Raw genomic sequence first — 8,581 nt, 5'->3', positions numbered from 1 at the left:
GCTCTGAGAGCATCATCATATGCTTGATGAGACAACCCGATGCGAAAGCCGTACCTTCTGATACATTTCAATTTCCTCTAGATCAGTTTCCCACCTTCTGCCTTTTAAAGACCTCTAAATAAAATGCACTGTGGAGAAACAGCTTCACTTATTGCTCTGTGGGTATTGATCAAACCGTCTGGGAAAAGAAACTTGTCAAATTTGCCTTTAGGAAAGCAATGAGCTGAAGCAGATTGATACTCAGTTTATTTAATAGCCTTGCACTCTCTTTTTAATAAACCATTTGAAAAACTAGTAAGGATTCCCCTCAAGTATTTGTCATTTTTGGTTCATGATCAAGTGAATGTTAGATGAATTATCTGTACGGCCATGTAATTTTCATTAACAGTAATAGCAATTGTAAGCGTGTAGGAAGAGGATGGCTTATCCTATGATCCTACCTATTATGAAGTAGTTAACTGATTAAGGTTAGGATACTGCAAGCTACTTCATACCATTGGTGAACTCTCTGCAACCCCATTATCTTCATTAGGCTTGTGTGGGTGTAATTAATTGGTGTTTAGTTAACAGTTGTGTTGAATGAAAAGAATTTAGTTCTATTTCTCTTAGTTTTATTTGCCCCATGGTGCTAACAGGCTACCGTGTAATTAAAAATTCTCCAATCAAAGTATATGTAGCAAGCCCTAAGACACAAACCCAGTGAGGAAGAGCTTGTGATTGGTGTGACTCTGGCCTTTGAGAAATGACCAGATACAAATGATACCCTATAGTAGTTCTGGTTTTGAACAGTGAAGATGTTTCATCTATATCAACATGTACATTTAAAATGTACAAAACCAGCTGTATAAGCTTGCAATCATCATTTTCCTAGGGGTGTCCAGTACACCATATTTTGATGTCTTCTCAACAGATTTTCTCCCAGAATCTTTCAGATTGTATAGTGTTTTGGGTGGATAGAGAAATGAGTCTTGTGTTTCTTTCGAGAGCAGCTGTACATAATTTTTTATCACCTCTTGCCTTTACTATAGCTCTTGTGCCAGGAAATAAATTATGATTAGCTATTCCTCATTTATGACATTGTATTGTGTGCATTCCTCTTTTTTTTGCAAGATGCTTTATATCTCACTTGAGTATTTATATGGGGTGCTAATCTGGGGCACTCTAAACCCAAGTATAATACAGCATGCTTAAGTGTTGCATAAAGGATTTGCCTTTTGCCATTCTAAAATGTTGCTTTAAAGATATAAACTTGCCCCTTAAATCAATTAAGATCATGGTCTCACTGCCATCTGTGTTCTTGAAGGATTTCACAGAAGAGTAATGTGTGCTCATTCCAGTGACCGGGTCTTCTTTGAAGTCAGGTCTGAGTACATAAAAACTGCATGACGATTCCAATAAAATCAGGATCGCCTTTTCAGCTTGGCGATACAAATACGCTTGTACAAGTACATGACTGTTTTTGAGGCATTTTAATTTGTTAAATAAAAAAGGCTTTTAAAATGTTTTTCATTTTACACCTAAAATGCTTCTGTAGTTTTCTTTTAATTCTAATATTCTGTATTCTGTAAAGGATAAACTTCAGTAAAAAGCTAAATATAACTTTATGTACAAGAGTAAACAAAAGCTTTGGTCCAGGATGCGGCCAAACGTAACATTTAGATTGGGCTTTGAGTCTAGATAAAAAACTTCCAAGAACTTGCATAATATAGATATTCACTGGATATTTGGAAATTGCTAATAATGATTTAGGTATTTCCCCCCCCGCCTCTAGCATTATTATTTTAATTTCCAGAGTACTCATATAAGAGTTCATTTGCCTTGAGTAATCATTCTCCGCTCCAATGGTTACTTCAAGTTGAGTGGGTTTTAGTACTAATTTCTTTCTAAAGTTTGAGGATTCTTCCTGTGGGTCCGTTCAGCTCCTGCTGTGCGAGGGTGAGCCTAGCCTTCTCCAAAGGAGCCTGCTGAACTAAATGGGAGAGCTGATAGGCTTTGATTTATCATTCGAACTCTAAAGGTGTTTTGGAACACACAGTACTTAAAGACAAGTTTTTGAGCTAATTTTTGAGCTTACAGGAGGTTGCCCTCTGATTTCTGGGATAAAACTGGGTTTTGTAGTGTGTAGATTTTTTTTTTAATGCGATGCACAGGTTATTCATGAATGCTAGATTTAGTCTCTGATATCAGGAGTTGACTAAATGATTTCTTTGTGCGTGCATTTTGAAGTAAGTTATGAGCTTTAAGGCATTATTGAAACCTACCTACTTCAGGGATCCTGACGTGATGGATTATAGGGATTTTTGTCAGTATATTGTCAATATCATACTCTGAAATGTACACTTACAAATATAAAGAGAGTTGGCATGTTTTCAGGCTTTGTGAAATTCATATTAAATAGTTTCTATGATGTGAAAGTAAAAATGTGTGCTCACACATCAGTTACTGCATATGAGGTATTGGTATAATTTCAAAGATGATGTGGCAACGTGGCCAGAATACATTTGCGATTTATGCAACCCAGCAATCAAACTCAGAGATGAACAGAGAGTTAGAAAAGTGGGACCATGTACTCAAGTTTTCTAGTTCTGAGGCTGAGTAATTACTGCTAAAGACAAACTTACTTTTACATAAATCAGCGCAATTTATTCTTGTTCATCATCTGGGGTTTTATGGTCAGAATGGTTTTCTTGATCTTCTAGCTTGAACCTGCAGTATAACAGCAGACAGAAAAAGTAATGTATTAGTTAGAAGGGAATTACGCTTTTCTACTTTTCTGACCTGTTTGCTGAAATGAGATACCTTTCTTAAAAGTATGATGTGATTATCTTTTTCAAAGTTCTGACCACTAAAGCACATTGTTTTTGTAAATTTTTACATTAATTACTCTCACTGTAAAGAATTTTGCAGATTTTTTTTTTATCTAAATTTTTTTAGCTTCATCCTTCTAGCTTTGTGTCTTCCTCTTTCCTTTTATATTGGATTAGAAATCCCCTAAATTTGCTTAACTATTTGAGAAGCAGTACTTGCAGTTCCAAATACAGAAACTTTTGGGGTGGTTGGAAGCAATCTGTAGGTTATCTGTTACTGGTTAGCAGATGAAAGGCTTTCATGACTGAGAAGTGAAACCCTACTTACTATTGCAGATGAAATGGTGATCTGTGGGATACATGAAAAATAAAGTTTGAAATCAGAGTTACTTACAAATATGTAACAGTTGATGTGAATATTACGAGTGAGAAATAGTGTTAACTGAGTTCTTAAGTCCTGTAACTTGCTGACAGTTTTTGAGAGAAGCCTTTCTGTTTCTTTCCAGGAAAAGTGAAGCTGGTAGCAGAGGGGTTTAAGGAGTTCAAATAAAAAGGTAATTTTTGCACTACTATTGAGAATTGGGGCTTTCCTGCATCCTGTGATTTTTTTTTGCTTAAACACATTTTTTGGGACAAACGGAGTATGGAAGAAAAGGAAGAATGGCATTTTTTTTCCCCCATGATATATCTCCTGATTTTTACAACCTTAATCACTTGGGGCATGTCGTGAACTTTTAACCTTCTTTCCCCAGCACTGATGCTGTGAATAATGGACTCTCCTGCTTGACACATAACTAGATTGCAGTTCAAAGTGGATGTCACAAACACTATTGCACCATCTGGAGCAAAAGCTTGACTATCATTTCGGGATAAGCCCATAAGATCATATGAATTTATAACTGACTTCATTTTTTCCATTGCACTGATTTAGGTTTCTTTAATTCAAAAATATGTTATTTTTTCCAAAAACTTGCCTCCTATTGCCAGTATTTTTTGCACAACCTCCCAAAATTTTCAGATCTTGTATGAAAGTTGTATTACATTTATAACCATTTTGATCCTACTTTTTGATATAAACAAGATTTAAATAGTTCCCCTGAGGCTAGGGAAATGCTGCGTGAATTGTGGAGATAAAATTGTCTATTTCCCTGTTTCCATTCTTATCTTTAATAGTTTTATTCAGTTCAAGACGCATTTAGTTAAAAAAAAAGGAAAAGGGCAGGGGGATTGGACTAGATGATCTTTCGAGGTCCCTTCCAATCCCTAACATTCTGTGATTCTGTGATTCTGTGATTCTGTGAAATATTGCTCCTGCATATTCTTAAAAAATATGCACATTTTTGAAGCTAGATGTGATTGGAAACTAAAAGCTTTGCAGAGTATGACTTCTGAAGAATACATAATATTCACAGTTCCATATAAGATATTCAGCCATGCGTTTGAATAACATCCAGCTGATGCGATGAAATATGTCTTATGTTGAAGGAAAAAAAATCTACTGACTGACATTACTGCTTGGGGGTGAATTCATCCACAACATACTGTTCTTATACAAATTCTGTGTACTGATTGAATTTTATTAAAAGCTAGTTGTGTGTCTTGTCTCAAAGCACCCGATTCTGAGTGAGCTTGAACACCTTTGACTTCCACTGAAGGTTGATGAGACTTGTAAATCCATAGCATTTCTTACAGAATGGCTTAAAATTAAAGAGACCTAGGAACATGAGGTCAGTCTGGTGGGTTTGCAGTGTTTTGGAAAAGATGTGACTGTCAGAGAAACAGAATCACAATCATTTAGGTTGGAAGGGACCTACTGAGATCATCTACTCCATCTCCCCTGCTCAAGCAGGGTCAGCTCGAGCAGGTTGCCCAGGACCACATTCACAGCAAAGCATATTCTTGCCTTGCATTGAATGTGCTGTTTTTTGATGTATGCCCATTGCCTCTTGTTTTGCCAGTGGGCACTACTGAGACGAGTCTGGCTTCCTCATCTTCATTCACTCCCATCAGGTATTTATACACATTGATGAGAGCCCCCTGAGCCTTCTCCTGGCTGAAGAGTTCCAGCAGTCTCAGCTTCTCCTATTATGAAAGACAGTCCAAACCCTTAATCATCTTTGTGCCTTGTGCAGGACTCACTCCAGTAAGTCCGTATCGTTCTTGCATTAATTGCACTGATGGAAATTGCATAACCATGTTTGGTTATGGTGCATTGACACGGTGTATTAGATTATATTAGTGTAAGAAAGATTATGGTTTGATGGAGCATAACTGGAATTGCGCTTAAGAACAGAATTCGGTGTCAGACTCTAAATTTCTGTCAGGATTTCTGTATTTATTAAAAAACATGCATGTATCCACTGAAAATACTGCCTGCTCGCTATATATTGCACTGATAGGAATGTACCTTTAACTGTGATACAGGACTTCTGCTTTCTGGTCTCCATTTCTTACAAATAGCTACTGAAAGCAACATGAGGCGAGCAACTGATAGAATTTTTTGACAGAAAACCGTCTAGAACTGGAGGAAGATCGTGCATCTGCAATCGTACGTTTTGTGAAATGTACCTAAAGCAATAGAAGGACAGTATGTAAAACTCATCAGGCTTCAACCGGAAGGCAATCAGTACACCTAATATTTCTGAACATCCATCATAAAGATCACCACTTTCCTCAGCAAAGAAAGAGGATATTTTTATTGTCAACTGCTGATGCCTAGTGATCAAGCCAAGAGTAGTACCAAATGTACACAACTGCATCTGTCAGTGTAAAACCTTTACGTTTATTGACACTGCCAGTTTATTAATTCTCAGTTACTGGCTCCATTCACGGGGAGGGATGTAGTCCATCACACACAACCTAGAACATTCTGGCAGTGCAAGCTGTGTATAAGTAAATAACACAATGAAATTATTTTGAGAAGTGCTTACTATTGCTCTATTTTAAAGTTAAATGGTATCCTAGCAATTACAAGCTTAAATCCACAAAGGACTATCAGATCATCTGCTCTTGACCTCCTGTGTATACCAAGCACTGCATTGTTTTTTGCATATGATCTACAAGTTGAAAGGTTTTTAGGCTTTTAATTTGAGTTGAATTGCTGCCTGCTTGCAGCAAAATATCTTAATAAACAGAATAGCTCTTAATTAGCAATATTGTTTTTTAATTCTACACACATTCTCTGACCATTGACTATAACAAGCAAGAAAAAGAGCACAGGAACATCTTAAATTCTCTGGCTACTTGTCAGAAGATAGTAGAGCTTTTCTTTTGTGTTCCCTACTTATAAATGTCATTTTTTCAGGACTGCCATGAAGTGTTTGTGAAGCTACTGCACTAGTCTGCCCTGTAATGGGAGTTCATTCAAAGGCCATGTTGTTTCAGGACAAGCATCAGTAGCAATTACCACTTCCAGCTTTTCTCTAGAAGTGTGAGTTTTTGTCAAGGGCTCCAGAGTTAGACTACTAGCCTAAGCTTCAGACACAAAGAGAGATCAGTTATTCTCAGTTTCCTGTGTCACAGTTCTTGATGTTGAAGTTTTAAATAGAATTTCCACTCTATTTTTGACAAACAAATTGTGAGACTGTCTATTTGAAAAAATTGAGCCTATTGCAATTATTGAGTTTTCAAAAGATACTTGTGAAAAGAGGAAATGGTATTTCACAGGTCTGCTGAATCCTTTTACTTCACTGCTGTAAAACATTATATCATCCAGCAAAAGCTTTGAAGTAATTCTGAATAAGTTATATAATGGACTTTAGAAATCACTACTCACTGATATTAACTGGATACCTATACTGTAATTCACTCAGCTTTTCAGGGAGCAGGCCCTACTACATGTAGCTCTACATAACAAAAGATAACCATGAAATTAGTTCTAAAATAGTAGTTCAGTTTCTGAAATATTCAGTGTATAAACAAGTTGTGCATCTGATTCTCTGCTTCATAGAGTTAAACTAGTGTAAGTCTGTTTCAGTTATATTGCAGGAATGGAGCCTGGATCTCTCCAGGTATCAGTCACACTGATTTGGGTGCTTATAATCTTGTGATACTACATAAAACAGCCATCATGTAGTTGCCTATGTCGGAGTTCCTTACCAAAGAATAAGGAATTTCCCTATGGTGGTTCCTCAGTACCTCAGCATACGACTAGGCTATAGTGATCCAGCTCTCCATCCTTTTCACAAAGCTCTAAGAAGCTTCCAAAAGCTATTTATTCTTTATGGAATTAATAGTAAAAAGATTTGATGGTTATGACTTTGTGATGGTGTATTATTAGTGACAGTGCATATGTAGTATAGAAAAAAATGTGATTTGGAAAATGATAAAGGATGAGGTTTTGTGCAGTTTTTCTGATTTTGCTCTGAGTAAATTTTTGCAAGTGTGGACTTTTTCTTGCTTATTTGTACTGTCAGTTACAGTTTACATAAATGGAGAACTTGATTTCATGGAAAATCTCTAGAGCCTACATACTTCAGTGATAAAAAGCATGATGTCTTTGAGTGCACTCTTGAATTGTTCATCAGTGCATAACATCACGTGTTTGCTAGAAGTGACAGCGTATGTTTCAGATGAAGAAATTAATTAAATACTGGCCTGAGATTTCTATTATTTTAGTTGTACTTAGATTCAGAATGTGATATTTACATGACCTTTTCGTGGTATAGCGTTGTTCTATCAGCTATCACTTCATAAAGCTACAGAGCAGAGCTACAGAAAACATGGTCTTGTTTGAATATTTGGCAAGTCACTGTTGCTAGCAAGTGACTAAATCAGAAGGGCATTAAACTCACAGCACTGTTCAATAACTCCACCCACATCTTCAAGCCCTTCGAGGCTTTCCCTCAGCATCTTCTATACATAGGCAATATTTTCAGATTAAAAAGAAATTGCATTACTTTGGTTTCTAAGAAATGGAATAGGATGTGGGGAAAATGCAAAAGAGGCGATTGTATAAGATTGTCTTCCAAAGCTGAAGTAAATGACATACAAATCCAAAGTAAATGAGAGAAATACCTTCCTTATGTGAATTGGTGTGTTTATGTTTTTTAGCTTCTTTAAAAAAGTCATGAAAATACAAAATATGCTGAAAATAGTGCTTATAAAGCGAGATCATCCAGGAGAGCTGGCCACTGCAAACTTGCTATATACACAGATACATCCATATATAGGAGCTGCTGCTTTTTTGCCTCCTTGTTCTTGAACTTCACTAAGAGCTTTCAATTGCTCTGACATTTTCAGCCAAGGAAGTAATAGTTGTTGCTGAGCAGTATTCTACAGGCAATTATCTTATCTGATCGTTGGAGCAATCCCCACTAGAAAGGAACCAATACGATCAAGCTAAATCATTACAGAAAGGCAAGAGAAACAGAGGGAGGAACAAATAGAGGAAAAAGGGGCTCATGTCATTAACGGGTGCCTGTGCTGCAGGGTTCAGAACAGCAGACAATGAAGTTAGCCTGTAAGACAAAGCTGTGGAGTTGCCTCCTGTAGCTGTTGACAGGTCTGAATCCTCTCTTCCAGAGCCTATTGTGGCTATAGTGCGAGGCACCTGCAGAAAACGTGCCAAAACTATGCAGGGAGCAGGAGCTTTTCAGTAAGCTGTCACCTCTCTCTCCCTTCACCCACGCCTCTAGTTCCCAGTGGGAGAGGAGAAGACATACTGAAGAAGTAAACTGGAAAATAGTCACGTGATGGGAAAAGGGGTCAGATATAGACACCTTACCGTTACCAACTTTCTGAGCCTTGTATGCTTTTTGGGCAGTTCCTAAAGA

This window comes from Nyctibius grandis, chromosome 4 (genome assembly GCF_013368605.1).
Source record: "Nyctibius grandis isolate bNycGra1 chromosome 4, bNycGra1.pri, whole genome shotgun sequence".
NCBI lineage: Eukaryota > Metazoa > Chordata > Aves > Nyctibiiformes > Nyctibiidae > Nyctibius > Nyctibius grandis.
This window is presented reverse-complemented; position numbering follows the sequence as displayed.